Source organism: Trachemys scripta, chromosome 1 (genome assembly GCF_013100865.1).
Source record: "Trachemys scripta elegans isolate TJP31775 chromosome 1, CAS_Tse_1.0, whole genome shotgun sequence".
Classification (NCBI taxonomy): domain Eukaryota; kingdom Metazoa; phylum Chordata; order Testudines; family Emydidae; genus Trachemys; species Trachemys scripta.
This window is the reverse complement of record NC_048298.1, coordinates 127,582,545-127,601,998: the sequence shown is the minus strand read 5'-3', so window position 1 is coordinate 127,601,998 and position 19,454 is coordinate 127,582,545. Positions and strand designations below refer to the sequence as shown.

The 19,454-nt window shown below is 40.7% G+C and overlaps 1 protein-coding gene across 5 annotated transcripts in view; it reads right to left on the bottom strand.

The window, feature by feature from the left end:
• The window catches only part of FAR2 (fatty acyl-CoA reductase 2), a 224,550-nt gene that overhangs the window by 198,571 nt on the left and 6,525 nt on the right, over positions 1–19,454 (bottom strand). The window lies entirely within an intron of this gene.

The window sequence follows — 19,454 nt, the reverse complement described above, 5'->3', positions numbered from 1 at the left end:
CAGGATTATACCCTGGGTCAATTTTTCTACCGTCCTACTACTTTGTAGCTAAATAACATGCCCTTATGACGGGTTAGATTGTAATTCAGGATGTATACCAATGCAAGGGAATAAGGATCTACTATATCCCTGTGTGGGCTATCCAGAGCAAGTGGGTGGGAAATTATGGATAATGGATGGAGTCTTGGACCCACCTCCTAACACACACCAGCCAGCATAACTGCACTGGGGGGGTTCTATAATTTGCTGCTGGTATAGATCCTCCCAAAGGAACGAAAGGCAGGGAGGGGACTTGGGCCTCAGAGAGGTGTTTCTGAAGCACACTGCCTCCTGGGGTTTTTGGGGTGGTGCATGTTACTCCTCGCCCTAATGGCACAATCTCGACCTAATGCTTTATAGGGGTGATGTAAATACCTATATTTAAATCGAGATAACTGAAGGACAATGAGAACAGAGTTCCACATACATGCAAGCACACACTAGATTTTGTTCTGCAGTCTACATGACAAGAACATTTGTAGTCCAGTAGCACTGAGAAACCCTAGTCAGGAATGAGGCCCTGTGATACAAGGCACTGTACAAACAACACACCTTGCTTACTATTTTTCCATCGGACCCCCTTCCCCAATTCTGCCACCCTGGCTCATGTTGTACTCAATGAAATCAATGGAACAACTCACAAAGTAAGGTACTACTAAATGTCAATAAGGATATCAAATCTGGATGCCCAGTACACACGATGGATGGTGTTCAGAGAATGAAACAGCTATTCAATATTTCTCTTAACCTCATCATTCAACATGTTTCCATGCTCCATGCTTCATACAATGCACTCCATCCAATGTTTGCCCTAAATGAGGGAAGGATCCTGCAGACCCAAATGACCAATTTCAGCAAAGAATGAAGGCTGGATCATCTGTACCCCAGTTTTAATCATTACATAATCCTGCCTCATTCACATTCAACCCTGCACTCTTTCCAAATCAGAGCCCTTCCTGGGCTTGGAAAACACATGCCAAATTTCAGTCTGAAGGGGGAAAGCTTGACAAAGTTGTAAAGATCTGAAAATGAGCCTTTTGAATAAAAGAAATGCTTGTACAATATAAGTAGGGCTCTACCAAATTCACAACCATGAAAAACGCACCACGGACCGTGACATCTGGTCTCCTCCCGTGAAATCTGGTCTTTTGTGTGCTTTTACCCTATACTAAACAGATTTCACAGGGGAGACCAGCGTTTCTCAATTTGGGGGGTCCTGATCCAAAAGGGAATTACAAGAGGGTTGGAAGGTTATTTTAGGGGGGGTCCCAGTATTGCCACCCTTATTTCTGCGCTGCCTTCAGAGCTGGACAACTATTGACTGGGTGCCCAGCTCTGAAGGCAGTGCCCCGCCATCAGCAGTGCCGAAGTAAGGGTAGTGATACTGCAACACCCCCTACAATAATCTTGCAGCTCCCCTCTCCGCAACTCCTTTTTGGGTCAGACCCCTACAATTACAACACCGTGAAATTTTAGATTTAAATGGCTGAAATCATGACAGTTATGATTTTTAAAATCCTATGACCATGAAATTGACCAAAATGGACGTGAATTTGGTAGGGCCCTAAATATAAGCAACAGGCATCACAGTGTGCTCTAGCTGTAAGTCCTTCAAATAAAGCAATGTAACGAGAGGCTGCACAGTTTAATCACACAAGAGTCAAGCCAGGAAGAAGATAAAACTGGACATGCAGCATTAACCCAATCGCTTTGCTTACTATTTTATCACATAATAGGACACCTGTTTTTTTCTACGATTATTCAAACAGGTCATAAGAATCATCAGTTTCTCATCAGTAGGCTGTTGTTTTTTCATTCCTCCACAGCACTGCTGGACAGCGCTGAATTGGCACTCAAATTGATTCAGTACTTACAATCAACACCCTTCGGGGGGGGGGGGGGGGGGGTTCTCAGCAGAGAAGGGGACAGATTCTAAGCACTTGGGGCAGGGACTGTTATTTACGAAGTGTAACGGCACTTAGCGCAACGGAGCTCCAACAAAGCTGAGGCCTGTTGCTACCATAATATAATTATAAGTAACCATAAAAAATGAAAAAGTTGCGAGCAGTCCCCTTCTCTTATGGGGAAAGTCTTGGAATGTTTCATTCTCCCAGTGGAGAGGGGACTTTATTGTGCATCTAGTGCAATGTTCTTCCTTCCAATATCAGATTACACAGGATTTGTTCTCAAGATGCAGCTAACAGAAAGAGCTGGCAATTAAAATGTAAAATCCTTAAGTAAAATTCTAAAGGGAGGTAGGGAGGGGAGCTAAATTTCATGGGGAACCTTATTTCTGGCATTTGTAACTCCTGAGAGCTTGACTTTGTAACCTTAAAACTCTTTTAAACATAGGATTTTTTAATGTAATATAATAATAAACTACAAGTGACAACGGCATTTGAATGTGTAAATTAAGATACACTTAAAAAGTGTCTTAACTGTGTCTTTCCATTATTTCAGATGTTTGGAGGTAACTTTACCTCCAAATTTCCTGACTGATTTGTCTATGTATTGTTTACTACAGTATTCTCATACAGATTTTTCTGCTTATGTTTCTGTTAGATACTTTTAGTCTTAACTTCACTCACATGGAGTTCCATGCCTGGATATGTTAATAACGAACGACAATATTTTACTGAGTTACCTGTTTTGGTGTGTGTGCTTGCTTTGGAAAAAAGACAGTACAAACAACAAAACAGAATCTAAATTAAAATTAAAAAATGCTAACATACAAAAACAGAACACATTTATTTTTCCCACCACTGAGGGCCTGAAGCCACACAACATTGAGATGCGATTCTGAGGCAATCACAAGATGAAGTTCCCTTGTAGATCCAACTGGACTGTGTGTTTCCTGTTAACACAGTATCTGAAGCACAGCTTGTGAAACTAATATTTATAAGTTCCTATAGAGTTGTTCAGTTTCAGAAAAGACATCTAAGGGGAGGCATGACAATATATAGAGTACAGGCATTAACTGTTCTCATTCATCAATGAAAATATCATAAGTAGTCCTGGATTTAAGATGCAGCAGGGAAAATTTAAGGAAGTTAGGGAAAGTATTGCCTTAGTATATTTCCACTTCGGGGATGAATCCTTGGAGTCCTGTAGGCTTGTTTCACTCTAGGGAAGGTTTCATTCCCCAAAGGACAGAAGACTCACTCAGCTGAAATAAGGCAGCATCTATGGCCTGTCTCTGTAACATAACACTTTTAGAAATAAATGGACTTGCCACTTGGGATTTCAGTGCACACTTTTATACAGCACTGCTCTCATGCCTTTGCTTCCAGATCAGATGTTTGGTTTGGCAGGACAGTTTTACAACCACCATTTAAACAGAACTGTTCATCCCACCTTCCTGGGGATTGTACCAGTAGCCACATTCTCACAAGAGAGAATATGCTAGGTGAAAAATATTGAAGTGTTTTGCAGATCCAAAATGCTACAGGTTAGACATGCAAACTCTTGGGCAAATGTTTTTTTTAATCTCCCTACTCAAAGAACACACCAGGAAGTGGTTAGATGTATGACTTGTCCTAAGTGTGGAAGCTTGCATGTTGTGAGAAGGTTAAATCATGTAATTCAAGAAGCAGTAATATCATGTCAACAAGTAGCACTCATTTTAACCTATAAATCAAATGGATGTGTATTAGCAACTGAAGTGGCACAAAACCTACTTTCTGAAACCCAAAACTACGTGAAACTCACCAGGGTGAGGAAAAGAGAGAAAGAGCTCAAGATCTGTAAAATAATCAGAAGTTCAAAGTACAAACACTCATTCAGCTAATATTGCTAAAATATCATTACACTAGCAATAAACTTAAGTTACCTAAAATGGAAACATTTGCTATATAGAATGCCAGAAAAATCTCATATCTGCCTCACTGCTGACAAGCCATCTCTCCATTCAGTCTCTCTGGTTCTTCATAGCCAAATTTGTTAGCTATAATATCACATGAGTCGCTTCAGCATAGGTTCCAGAAAGGCTCCTGCTTTACAGGAAAACAGATGCCTTTCTTTCCCTAACAGACCCAACTGTTGTATCCACATCAGCAGTTCAGGGACCCATTACAAGGCGCTCTCAAACTAGTTGCGTGGGGCCTTCTTTCACCACGCACCCAACCCAATGGGCCATAAGTCACCTCTTCTTGCACATTCCACTTCCCCTAAAAGAAACAGCTTCTCTTTCCTCCCTGTCTGGTTTTAAGGGGCCCAGAGATCCTAATGTAACACCTATTGTGTTAACTCTTGTGTTGGCAAGTTTCAGGAGGGTCTTCCCCAGAATGAACAAAATAAAATAAAATAAATAAGCATATCAATTTTGCCCAGACTCATCAACCAACAAGTTATGCTAGAAGAAAGTCATATGGAGTTTAAGATGCATTGGACCCATAAATTCATTTCAACATCTACATCATTTTTTTCAGGTATAGCCAAATAACTATCAAAAAAGCTTACCACTACCACAGTGTTACCAACTTTCATTATTTTATCCTGAGTCTTGTAATATTTGTTATTTTTCTTAAAATACCAGCTCCTGGAGCCCTGTGATTACATGAGGATCTCACTTTTCATTAAGTTTCTAGTACTTGTGGTTCCAGAGAAAAGCTTGAAAATGTGACCACTGCCCTGAAGGATTGAGAACCAGAAGGCAAATGAGAAGAATCCAAAATGTATTACTGCTTTACAGTCTCAAGACTGGGATTATTAGATAGTGAATATCCAAGGTGGGCTCCCTCCTAAAGCTTTTATTCAAAATGAGTAGGAGTTTTGGGGTTTTTTTTGAGTAAGGGCTCATAAACACAGGACTATGGAAAGCAAGCAAAATTCTACCTACACAATCATAGCTTTTGAAGGACTAGCTGAATTAACTTTAATCAAAATTCATGAGTTTAGAAAGGACATTGTCATTTAATAATTTTAGAGACTTTTGACTCCTTAATGGATAAACAAACTTCTAAATACAGACAGACATTTGTTTCCTTCCCTAAAAGATTTTCTTCCTCTGCACACAAGTTTGATTTTTGTAAAATTGCACACAAATGCTCTGCCAGTCATTTTTTAAAATTTTTAAACCACATTGTAACACGCATGAGATCCTCATCTGATGTAAAACAGTGTACTTCCTATGCACCAATTTACATCAGAAGATCTGACCAGTTATTTGTAAAATAAAAACAAATATATTATCCTTGAAAACTGAAAGGGGTATAAAGTGGGGGGGGAGGGTTGTGTGTGGGCCTCACAACCTCCAGAACCCATATTAATCATGGTTCTGCACATATGAGTAGTATGCACTAACCAGGAGCTTTGTAACATCTAATGTTCATGTTCTGGTGTTTTTATAGATTTCCACTAAGACCATGTGATAACAAAATAGAAATTATGGATCACTTTGCCACTTTTTTTATAACCTTCTATTCTTGCAACAATCTTCTGCAGTGATCCAATACATACTGATGTGTACCAGTGTATCTAATGGCTTTGGAAGTCTCATAGTTCCCACCACTAAACACACTGCAATCAACTTTGTTAGCAGTATGGAGGCTAAAAAAAGCCATCGATATGATGTGACACCCATGCGCTGTAATCTCTCTCTCCTTCAGAGACCAGTGATTTCATTTCTATTCTACGTATTATTATGACAGTGTATTTTATTCTCTCTTTATGGTTCAGGAAACTAATCACTAGTTTCTTTCTCTCTCACTGAACCATGACACATAGTACACTTCAGGGAATGATCAACCAAGTTCCATCCTGTGGTTTTCACTCACCTCTCTATAGTTCCTTGACACTTTCCTCAATGGGAACATGATCCTATTCCCTCTCTCTACTCCTGCTTCCCCGAAGTCACCTGGGCATGAGGCACCCAAGAGGACTGCTGATAAATCATTCTCCTTAGACAGAAAACCACTTCAGTAAACCACCCAGCTCCCCATCCCCATGTCCAAGCAGCCCTCATGTAAAAAGGTCATTCGCAAACCAGGTCCCAGAGCAGATTGTACTGCTAGTCAAGTTAACATGCCAGTCATTATGATGCAATTTGAAGGAAGGACAAAACAGGGTAAGATTTAAATTTATTTTGATGCTATAAATAAGATTCTCCACCATTCATTGGGGCAAACTCTTCTGGATCTTGGAGGCTGAACCATCCAGAGATGTTTCAAAAAGAAAACAATAAAATACTTAGCACCAAATAAGCTTCTGCATTTGTTCCCATTACAAGGATTCTGGGCTTGTGATCAAACCTTGACCACTCACCATTACATGGTCTCTGTTACCTCCTGTGCTGTAGCAACAGTTACACAGGCATTACACAATGTATTCTGTGGCGTCAGTAACAGGCTATATGAACAATAACTAAAAAAAATAATATTTAAAGACTCAGATTCAAATATGCCTGCTCAGGTTGAGTAGTACCTTCCTCTACCAGTAATCCTACCACAGCAAATATTTATATTGACATTAACAACAGTGGAACTACTCATGAAGTAAGGCACTCCGCAGCTTGAGCAAAGCAATCAGAGTTTGCCTCTTGATAAGAGATCGTTAAGTCCCAAACAGGATTAGAACATTTCTATTCTCCAGGTGCTAATTTGCTTCCTGTATTTATCCAGCCAGATATGGTGCATTCAATTACAATTGTTCGTTGGCTTTCTTCAATAGTTACAGCACATTTGAGCATGGACACTTTTCCCACAAGAATTATGAGGCTCAAATTTACAAATGAAATGGTCCCTAGCAGATTATCTTCTTTATGAAAACCACATGCATGCAACCCAACATGTCAAGCTACTTTCATATCTGTCCCCTCAGTAACATAGCCAAATCCATAATTATTCCCTTGTAAAACTATCCAACTGTTGTGACAGAGAGAGACACATGCACGCCAACAGTTTTTCTCAATGAAACCGCTCTAACAGTTGAATAGCCTTACAGCTAAGACGATAAACTATAACCAATATATGAAATCCTCAGATGCAAGAATAACGAATGCATTTCTTTTCTGGTGACAACTTCCCAGACCATCATTAGAAAAAGCTGTCTTCATATAAATGATTTTGCTGAACTGAAATCTAGTTTATGGTGCATTTTTTTCAGATTTATCTAATTACCCTTGACATTAGGCTGTTCAGTTCCTCAGTAAATAGTTCTATAGATACAGATATATTTATTTTATTTTTTTAAGGGCAACAGCAACTTTTACAGTTATTTCTCTGCAAACCACGGAAATGTCACTATGGTGATATAAACATAGGAAATCCACATTGACTCAAAAGGTCGTTTTTACATACTACAACTTCATCTCTGGCACAGTTTACTAACAGGAAATTATAGTAAACCAACAGCAAAGCCCACATTTATGACATAACCAAATGGGTGTAGTCTAGAAGAAGTTAATAGCTGTTACTATACTCACAGAATAAATAGCCTGAACTAGAAAATGAAAGATTACATGTCAAGTAAAGTTAATGTTTATAGAGACAGGTTTCAGAGTAGCAGCCTGTGTTAGTCTGTATCCGCAAAAAGAACAGGAGTACTTGTGGCACTTTAGAGACCAACTAATTTATTAGAGCATAAGCTTTATGCCAGCTACTGTTAAGGATGCAGAGGGTAAATCAGGGTCTTCCAGTCCCAAACCACCTCACCATCAGATCCAGAAGGATCCAGAAGGCATCAGGCCCAGCAGCTTCCTGTCTCCCACGCCACACCAGGAACATCGGCAGCCAAGAGGAGAGTCTTCACAGCCGCTGACACCAATCACCATCATCATCATCCATTAAACTGTGAAACCTAGACTCTGGATAACCCTAATTTTTCTCCTCCTGCAACATAGCATTGGTTGTCATCCCACTTCCCCCTGCCCCTCTCCTACCACTTTGACTCTTCTGATATTCAACCTCAATACCCTGGCTTTACATTTTGCATTTCACGGTCCTTCCTTCCCTCTTTCTCACACTCTTTTTCCCCCCCACTACTTGTCTCCCTCTCTTCAACCCTTTAACAAAAAGCCTCTAAGGCCCAGATCCTCAAAGGTATTTAGGTGCTTAATGCCCATTGAATCTAGGTCTAAGTTTTTATAGTATAAATAAAATATTGAATTGACTATCTTAAAAAACAAAAACAAAACTGAACTATCAAGATAGTTGGATATCACCACCCTGACAACTCTGCATATCTTTTTCCCTGCTGTTTTTTGTCCTTACAGATTATAAAATAATTGGAGTGAGGACCGTGTAATCCTGTACATTTGTACAGCATGTAGCACATGTAAGGTGCTGCCACAAGAATTACAATAATATTGTTGTTAAGCTTAAAGCAACGTGATTCAGTTTCTCATTTTTCCCATTGTATTTTAAACACGTTTTCACCAAAGACATTACATGTGCAGTAAAAAGGACACTCAGATGCTTTTAAAATTTAATTGACATTAACATAAAAATGTTGGCGCCTGAAGCTTAACAAGGTCTTACATGTGGCAAACATTCAAGGCGATATTGAGAAGCACCATGCTCCTTGAAATAGTATTTTTTAGATGAAATGTAAAATTGATGCCCTACCCATTTTGTTGTTAAAAATCTCACAGCAGTGACCATTGTGCACAATAGGCATGTTATAACTCAGCTGTCCAGGGCAAAATCCATATTGGATAATCACATTCTACCTAAAAGGTTCCTTTGTAGTTTTAAAGAGCTGACGTGTCTCTCATTTCATCTCAGACAGTTCCTAAGTGCTGTGATTCTGGATACTTTTTGGTTTTCTGTAAGCAATACCTGGAGCAGGAATTCATTCATTCATTCATTCATTCATTCATACACACACTCTCTCTCTCTACCATTTTGCAAGAGAAGAATCGCCTTCTCTCCAAACACCCCATCTCAAAACATTTCATTCTGAAGATCACCAGTATTGACCCAGGCCACTGGTGGCCTGAAAACCAGTGTGTGATCCATCTAGCTCAGGGGTCGGCAACATTTCAGAAGTGGTGTGCCGAGTCTTCATTTATTCACTCTAATTTAAGGTTTTGTGTGCCAGTAATACATTTTAACGTTTTTAGAAGGTCTCTTTCTATAAGTCTATAATATAACTAAACTATTGTTGTATTTAAAGTAAATAAGGTTTTAAAAATGTTTCAGAAGCTTCATTTAAAATTAAATTAAAATGCAGAGCCCCCCAGACCGATGGCTAGGACCCGGGCAGTATGAGTGCTACTGAAAATCAGCTCGTGTGCTGCCTTGGGCACACATGCCATGGGTTGCCTATCCCTGATCTAGTTAAAACACTGCTGCAAGTAGAGGGCAGCACTGCAGGAGGAAAACCTAATTCTCTACCACCAATGCACAAAATATCAGATCAGCTGGGGACCTATTATATGGTAATTATATGGTACCTATTAATGTAGTATCTGAGTGCTTCACAATCTTTAACGTATTTAGCCTCAAAACACCCCTGTGAGGTAGGGAAGTACTAAAATTGTATTGCATTTTACAGATGGAGAACTGAAGAAGTCTGACATTAAGTGACCTGCCCAAAGTCACAGATGTAGAGCTTGTTTACACAGACAGCATTGCAGCTGCACCACTGTAGCACTTCCGTGAAGATACTACTACTCCAATGGGAGAACTTCGCCCATTGGCATATCTAATCCACCTCCACAAGACGCCATAATTATGTTGGTAGGAGAAGCTTTCCTGTCGACACAGCACTGTCTACTCCGGGAGTTCAGTCAATATAATTACATTGCTCCATTTTTCCACACCCTGACTGAGTGAGGTAAGTTTGTAGTGTAGACCTGGCCATAGTCTGTGACAGAGCAGGAAACAGAACCCAAGTATGCCAAGTTCCAGGCTAGAGTTCTAAAACCTGGACCAAGAGCAAAGGACAAAAATACTGGACTCTTGAAATAAATGTGACATTAAAGAGTTTCAGACAATTCTTATGTCTTCCAAACAGCTGGAACAAAGAAGAAGAATACACCACTTTTTGGCAGCCGTTCATTCCTGAACTACAGGAATAAAAACTAGAGGTTTTCACATGGACTCTGTTAGAAAAGGGTACAAATAAAAAACAATTTCATTAGTACCAGAAATATCACACAGTGCTGTATATAGTGCCTCCGCAATACATATCTGCTGGTGTATAACGTAGATCTGCTACGTGCCACTTCATCCAAATCTACCTGAGATTTACTGAGCTTTCCCAAAGCAATACAGTGATTACTTGCTTCTGAGTCCAGAGGGTTCTCACAGGAAGATGACCCCAGGAGTTATAGTGCTGCTTCAAGCCATCGTCACTGACACCTGGTCTTGTACACCTAGAAATTAGATCAACCTAGCTATGTTGCTCAAGGCTGTGAAAAATTTTGCACTCTGAGCATTAAAGTTAGGCTGACCTAACCCCCAGTGTAAATGCGTCCAGGTCAATGGAAGAATTCTCAGCATAGTGAATTAACTACATCAACCGAAAAACCCCTTTTGTCAACACAGGAAATGTATACATTCTGTACTCCTGGGAGAATTCTGCACCACTGCGCATGTGCAGAATTGATGTCCCCCAGAGATTTTTCATCCCCGCAGAATAATTGATTCTGATGCCGAGGTGAAGGCAAGCCACGAGAGGTCACGCTGCGAGAGGTCCCTGGACATTCTGTAACAGATTTTAAAGTAACTATTCTTGAACAAAAAAACCCTTCAGAAACAGACTTCAAAGAGAAACAGCAGAACTAAAATTCATTTGAAAATGTATCACCATTAATTTGGGCTTGAATGTGGCTGGCTCATTACAAAAGAAGCTTTGCGGGTCCTGGAATTGACACCTCCTCATCAATTATTGGGAGTGGACTACATCCACCCTGATCAAATTGGTCCCTTCAACTCTGGTTCTCCACTTGTGAGGTACTCCCCTCTCTTCATGTGTCATTATATAATGCCTGCATCTGTAACTTTCACTCCATGCATCTGAAGTGAGGTTTTTTACCCACAAAAGCTTATGCCCTAATAAATCTGTTAATCTTTAAGGTGCCACAAGACTCCTTGCTGTTTTAGTCATATATACATTTAACATTTCTCCTTAAAAGTATGTTAACTTTCTGCATCCCTGAGGTGTATCCTGCTTTTAATAAACCTCACCTTCCTATAGCTGTATGCATGATTACCATTTTTCTCTTCTGCTATGCTACCTCCACTACAGAGGGCCGATAATGCCAATCATGTTATATGGATAGCAAAAGCAGAGGATGAACGATACAGGATATTCAAGTAGGATCATATAAGCCGGAAATGTAAAAATCCTACAAGATCATTGAGATCTTCAACCTGTAAGTGCAGGATATAAATACCCTGACAGATGACACAATGCATCCGTCCACAAGATCATGCAGGACATCTCTGGCCCAACAGAGAAACTCAAATTTTGTTCTTGTATTCATGTTTCTTCAAGTGAATCTCCTAATGGAATGTTGGTGCTTCTACACAAAACACTAAATTGCACATTCTGTTGCAAACACTACTGTGAAAACGTATTTGCAGTGTACGCTAAAGACATGCAATCAACAGTGATGGAGGAGGGCACAAAATACAAAAGACATAGGGATTCTATCAAAAAAGTTGTTAGCTTACATCTGACCACCCATTCAGAGCAGACTTCTGAACAGGCAGACAGATGAAACAAAAGGGACACTATGTTTTCTAGCTCTTATTCTTCAGTCAGGTTCCTTCTAAATCTGCCTTGAAAAAGAAAAGAAGAGCAGGTCAGGTAAATGCAATATTGTACAGATGTTTTCTTTGTGATGTTCAACATTTGATCATTTGCCATAAACAGGGAATAACTAAAAGACATCTTTGCCTAGCCACTCACATTACGGATTTGATGTTGACAAGCTTGCCTCTCTCTGCTCTGGTAAAATACCTTTAGACAACTATTCAGATGGGACAATGGAAGTGAATTCAATTGGAAATCTAAATCTTTCAGTGACTGTGCTGCGCTGAGAGGAGAGAGACTATGAAGCAGGCATAGATCTTTGTTACTGCTAGTTTTCTAACAGTAAGATTTATGGGTACCAGATTTCCTATTTGGAAGATAAGCCCCCAGGTTTTGTCCTTTTGACAATGGAAATATAAAGTTATGTAAAACCCTGGAAGTAGATTCTGTGCCTGATTCTCCCTGCACCTTCTGCTGTCATTTACATGTGAGCAAAGTGGGTGTGAAATGTTACCACCTATGAGAGTGGAGAATTCTGATTTGGTTGCATTTTCACACCAATTCTGCACAGGTGCTAATGACTACACAAGAAACAATGCAGTGGAAAAAATCATGCCCTTTAGGTATCAGTTATCAAGAAAAACATTTTCAAAGAATTCAGAGCATCTTAGATTGAAGGCACCATGTAAGAGCAATTATTATTTCGGAGATGCGGATGGACATGACAGAGGATTGCATTTGGCAGATACATATTTCACAAAAAGGTGTGCATGGAAGCATCCTATTAATCTGCAAATGCAAGGAATTAGTGGAATTTATACAAAGCCTTCTAGAATATAGTGCAGTCAAGTAGCCACCCTTTGGGACAATCCTGTAGTTGAAGACATATACAAAGAACTGGAGAAAAAAAAATTACATTAAAAATCCTTAAAAAACAAAAGAACATTGAAACTCGTACTGTATGCATGATGCTGAGAAGAATCCTATTTTCTGTTAGCTTGGAACAATCAAAACACTAATCTGAAAAGCCAAAATTTACTCTCTAGCCATCCAACAAACTACTAAACTGCACTTAAATATCCTGGGAGCTCTGACCACTGGGACCAATTTTATTAGTCAAATGATTATTTATATAAAGGCTGTTGGTGTAAGCAGCTGTGCAATATGCAAAAAACAAAAACACATATGTAAAGAGCAGCAAACATATCAAAAGGGCTAACGTCTAACATCATAGGAGTACACAAAGAGGCACAGAACTAATTCAAAGTGAAGAGCAGTCCTTATAGTGGGATTTCTTGCAGAGTAGCTTAACTCTCAGAAGTGAATGGGAGGAGAAGAGAGATGGGCAAACATTAATTGGTAGTGTGACAGGCAGCAAAGTTGTCACAAAAATACCTCAATGTGTGAGGGAAACAATAAGCGCAGTCGGAAGAGCTTGGGTGGCGTGTAGTGAGTGGGAGGAGATGGGGGCATAAGGTGGATCTGTGCAGAGCCTTTAAGGTCAAGACAGGGAAATTGAGCTGGATATGTAGTGCCCATCTTTAAAAAAGGGAGAAGGAGGATCCGGGGAACTACAGGCCAGTCAGCCTCCCCTCAGTCCCTGGAAAAATCATGGAGCAGGTCCTCAAGGAATCAATTATGAAACACTTAGAGGACAGGAAAGTGATCAGGAACAGTCAGCATGGATTCACCAAGGGGAAGTCATGCCTGACTAACCTAATTGCCTTCTATGATGAGATAACTGGCTCTGTGGATGAGGGGAAAGCAGTGGATGTGTTATTCCTTGACTTTAGCAAAGCTTTTGATATGGTCTCCCACAGTATTCTTGCCGCCAAGTTAAAGAAGTATGGGCTGGATCAACGGAGTGTAAGGTGGATAGAAAGCTGGCTAGATCATCAGGCTTAACAGGTAGCGATCAATGGTTCCATGTCTAGTGGGCAGCCGGTTTCAAGCGGAGTGCCCCAAGTGTTGGTCCTGGGGCCAGTTTTGTTTAATATCTTTATTAATGATCTGGAGGATGGTGTGGACTGCACTCTCACCAAGTTTGCAGATGACACTAAACTGGGAGGCGTGGTAGATACACTGGAGGGTAGGGATCGGATACAGCGGGACCTAGACAAATTAGAGGACTGGGCCAAAAAAAAAAAAAAAAAAAAAAAAAAAAAAAAAAACTGATGAGGTTCAACAAGGACAAGTGCAGAGTCCTGCACTTAGGACGGAAGAATCCTATGCACTGTTACAGACCAGGGACCGAATGGCTAGGTAGCAGTTCTACAGAAAAGGACCTCGGGGTTACAGTGGACGAGAAGCTGGATATGAGTCAGTGTGCTCTTGTTGCCAAGAAGGCTAACGGCATTTTGGGCTGTATAAGTAGGGGCATTGCCAGCAGATCGAGGAACGTGATCGTTCCCCTTTATTCGACATTGGTGAGACCTCATCTGGAGTACTGTGTCCAGTTTTGGGCCCCACACTACAAGAAAGATGTGGAAAAATTGGAAAGAGTCCAGCGGAGGGCAACAAAAATGATTAGGGGGCTGGAGCACATGACTTATGAGGAGAGGCTGAGGGAACTGGGATTGTTTTGTCTGCAGAAGAGAAGAATGAGAGGGGATTTGATAGCTGCTTTCAACTACCAGAAGGGGGGTTCCAAAGAGGATGGATCTAGACTGTTCTCAGTGGTACCAGATGACAGAACAAGGAGCAATGGTCTCAAGTTGCAGTGGGGGAGGTCTAGGTTGGATATTAGGAAACACTATTTCACTAGGAGGGTGGTGAAGCACTGGAATGCGTTACTTAGGGAGGTGGTGGAATCTCCTTCCTTGGAGGTTTTTAAGGCCCAGCTTGACAAAGCCCTGGCTGGGATGATTTAGTTGGGAATTGGTCCTGCTTTGAGCAAGGCGTTGGACTAGATGACCTCTTGAGGTCCCTTCCAACCCTGATATTCTAGGATTCTATATGAAGAGAGAAAGGAAGTCAGTGACGGGATTTGAGAAGGGGGAGAGAGAAATGGTCAGGCTTGAGGCTGAAAGTGAAGAATGACCTCCTTCCCTCTCAGTTTCCTCATAAATGGCACCAAAGAGCAAAAGAAGAGGAAAATTTGCCCACCAGGCTGCTACTTTGCTCAAACTCCTCCTCTGACACTTAGCCAGTTAGACTCATTCTGCATTTCAGAAACATGCCCATGGCTTCATCGCACATACACTCAATTCCAAGTGCCTTTTTGGGACCCCACTTGCTGTTCAATGGCATTTACAGGCAAAAATTATGCTGAAGGCTAGTTTTCATTTTCAACTGTAGCTTTTCCATGCTGAATACTCCATGCAGCCAGGATTTTTAAATACGGGTTAAATCAGATCAGCAGCTTTTCTGTCAAGGGAAACCACACAACATCTAGGAGTCTTCCTCCTGCCTGAACTCAAGGCCAGATTTCAAGCACTGAGAAACAGCCAGGTAGCCCGCTCTTCTCATACTCAGCCACTAACTTTGTTGCAACGTTGGTTCTAACTGTGCCATCTCCCTTTACTGATCTGGGTCCCAGTGAACATTGGCTCTGCCACGTAGAACACATTGTGGCCAGGTCTCTTTACAATAAACACACTTAACAAAAAACAGAAAAAAAACAAACTACTACAAATTCAAACCATGGTGTGTCACTGCTAAGAAACACAAGGGGAAGTGGCAATGGCCACACAGTGCATTCCTGTCAAGTGAACTGACAACCCTGAATCCATAATGCCAAAGGTCAGCCTCCCCTCCACTCAGAGGATATCCATCAAGATAGCAAGTCTGGGAGAATCTTGCATTGAAATGAGGAACACTAGTAGACTTCAGGACCAGCTCCAACAAATAAACTCAGCAAAAGGAAACATACCATTTGTCCCCCAAAAACATCCAAGCCAGTCTTACATGTACTACAAATTTATGAAAAAGAAAAAAAAAATATTTTGGCTACAAAATAGTTGCAGAAATATTTTCTTGCTGACAACCAAATCAGAAATCCAGGCTGACCCTGGACAAGTCATTTATTTAAAGATTTTTTTTCCTTTTAAAATACTGTGGATATTTGAACACTGGATAAGATAACAGTGAGGTGGGTTCCTTTAAGAAAGGGGTCTGTATCTCACAGCTTTCAGCAGCACAAGATGCATAAGTTGCCATGGAAATTAATGTTATTGAACAGCAGAATATTTGTTTTTAAAAGGACTGCGGGTACCGTTACATATAAAGGCTAGGAAAGTACTGGGCTATTATCAGTGCTGGGAAGACTGGTGTTTCAGAATATTTTTGTGATGTTATAATACAATTTTAAGGCAAATTTAAGAATAACTAAAATGACACCCTAGAGACTGAAGTTTTCTATTTATTCTAATTAAATGGTACCGCATAGACAGTGGCAAACAGTCTTCCCTGCCCACGTGCCTTAATCCTGACCTGGGGAACTATAGCATTGGGAAAGAGATGGGCACTGAGATATGCTGCTATTTAAATGTTTACTAGTTACTAAAATAAAAGTGGCTGTTGAAACTTCCACATCTTGTTCATATGAACTTTGCACGGCTTGAGAATTAAAGGCACACTAACCATTATTTTAAACCAACAACAAAGATAAACAATTTTGTTACTCTTGGTAGAGTCCAATGTCCTGGTTTTCAGGTGTCATCATTGTATAGTCCTGAAATAGAGCTCATCTTGTCTGAGCCGAAGAAGAGTGTATGAAGTCCTCTGTAACAGGTTTGAAAGTGGCGAGTGATGCCCAATCAGGGCCTTTCAGTGGCTGTGGGAGTTATGCAAGGATTCACCCAAGTGTCCTTAGCATCAAGCTTTCAGCTGACAGAGTGAATGGTGCTGTAGCCAGCAGATCAGGAATTACTTGCATACAAGTTGTGTATCATCTAGTGTGGTCACTCAGTAGAAACACTGCTAGACCTTCAAAGGCCCAAACCAGTATGAAGCCAGTTTCTGCTCCCTGTATAGTATGCTAACTTGGCCCCTGTAATTAAACACTTTGGGGAATTCGATTATGCATGCATAAAAATAATAACCTTTTAGCGGTCCTGCCCATGCCGAGGCAACTTAAGAATGGGGCAGTTAAATTCCCTTCCAAGCATGAAGGAGGCAAGAGAATGCATGGTAGTAGAATGCATAGCCTTATGGTAGTAGAGAAGGGTCAGTGAAGTGCCAAATAGAAGGGGTGAGTCTGTGGCTCAGATGCAAAGTCAATCCTTCTTTATGGGTTCAGTTAAACCTCTCAACTCCTCGGTCGGCCTGGTGATGGAAGAAGTGGGTGAACGAGGTGAAATGCCGGAAATGACAGGCAGTAAATTGGGACCGCTGTCTGTAACAGTATGTGATGCATGCCATCAAGTTAACAGATCATCTAGGATCCTCATCATGACCTGAGACTTTATGGCCTAAACTGGAATAACTCTAGGACATTTAGGGATTGGGGTGGGGGGGATGTCAGTCAGTGAGCAGGTATTTAAGGGTATGTAGACAAATTCCCCAGAACTTGAGTTAGGTATGGTAGCAATTTGGAGGAATTTGGGGCCCCAAATATTTGCCACTGGGGTTGACAGGCTCTGCAGAATTTGACTAAAGATGTCTATGTCAGGACAGAGCAAAAATGTCCTGGTATCTCTGGTTTTAAAAAAAAACAAAAAACAAACACGTGCTTATTCTGGATGAAAACAAAGGCATACGCTCAGAATGCAACAGATTCCAAGCAAGGCAATCATCTCAGACAATTTGCCCCCGAGTAACCAGTATGGAAAAAGGTAATGAGTACTTAGAGCAGATGACCTGCAGTAGACAGTCTCATCTTATACCAGAGCCCTGACCAGACTAGAGGCTTGTTTTAATTTCTTCCTGAAGATGGCAAGCTGATGAAGTCTATGGAGAAGTGCAAACAAATCCACAAAGAAAGAATCCATGCAGCAAAAAAGCATGAAATGACAGGTAAAGTAGTCAGAATCAGAGATTTCTTCCAAAGAAAACTGAAGCTGGTAATTAAGTGGTTTTGTCCAAAGGGGAATATATTGGCTCCAGCACTAGACTGCAGAGCTATCCGTGTCTGTGGTTCTGTGTGAATACCACAGAATCTGCCAGAAAGCAGACAACCCATTTCTCTGCTGCCCACAAGTCCAGAGGTAAAAGCAGTCAGGTTGCAACTGTTCTCAGCAAAGGGAAATCCGAAGGTATTCTTCGGTCACCAGTTTAGAAATTTGGACAGAGACAATCAATTGAAGAGTCAGGTTTCCTGTGGTAGACAGAGTATTTATACAGGATGAAAGCCTCATTCACTGTGGAGATCAACACAACCCCAATCATTTCCTAATGTGTTGGATAACAAAGCACTTGGGCACTTCACATCAATTACATTCAATAATGGTTCGATAATGATGAATTAGGTAATTGATCAGAGACTGGCTTATAAAGTGCCACTGAAAACCAACAATTCAATGCATGATCTGTGAAACTCATTGACTTATGATTGAGTTATGTGGCTAAAAACAGCGATTCCACAGATGTATGAACAAGTCCGGGGTGAAATCCTGGCTACTGTGAAATCAGTGGGAGGCCCAAGGAAAGTCAGTCTGTATGATGATGAGGATGCCCTCCATTTCAAATCAGGACTTGGCAGCAGCAAAGAAGTCAGCCAAAAAAAATATTAGTCCTGTTGTAGTTTATTAAAGGCTTGCCACAAACTGTGGAAGTGCTTCAAGTGAGATGCTTCTGAAGACTGAAACAAAACCCTCCACTACAGAATGACCTGAGATTTACAAGTGTAGCTTGGAGCAGAGCTCAGGGTGCACAATTACAGATGTTCAATCCCAAAATGGGTGGAAAGTACGACTCATTTTCTCCCTTCTGCCACTGCCTGAATGCCTGAAGACAATAGAAAATTAGAAACTATGCTCTGTTTTCTGTAAGAGACACAGGGTTGCTGGTACTTCCAAGAAACATGTGAAGGTGAGAAATTACATAGCTGGAACCAAATATGCTGGAGCAACACTTGTGACTACAGTGTCTGTGGAGAACAGTTTGCTGTAATACCAGCATTCATCGTACCTGTGATAAGTGCAGTCTTTTCCATTTGAATATTTATACTGCACCCATCTCCATGGTATCTGCACCTCATTGTTATCCTGTAGCATTGGTAGAGACAGCTGAAACAGCTCATTACAGTATAACATTAGACTGGCTCCAGGTCATTAAAACAAAGCTGGCTGCTAAAGCTTCCATCTTTTGCCATGTTACCATTGCAGTGCTTGGTAAGTAAGGCTAACCTATTAATGATAAGCTATGTTATATTTTAAACTAGAAACAAATACAAGAGAGTAAGAGGACAGGCATACGCTGTCACCATAGTCATTCAGCCCTTGGCTTCTTTATTAAAGTGAAGTTACAGTCAACTGTAGCCTTGGATTTTGTGATATGGGTAGCTGTGCACTAGGAGAACTGAGACCAACTCATTTCACATATACCACCAAGAAGCCATTAAATGGAATCAAATTTTGGCTACTACCAACCGTGGTTCTGTTTCCCATTATTAACCTTCCGATATATTCATTTTAGTAATTGGTGTGCCTCCACTAACAGAGAAAGGAAAAATAGTGACCTAAGTGTCTGTGTATAACATAGGAATCTCTCTCTTGGGAGTCACTAAGGAGGAGTATTATAGGAATTAACCAAACAGCATTTCAGCAGAGGCTACA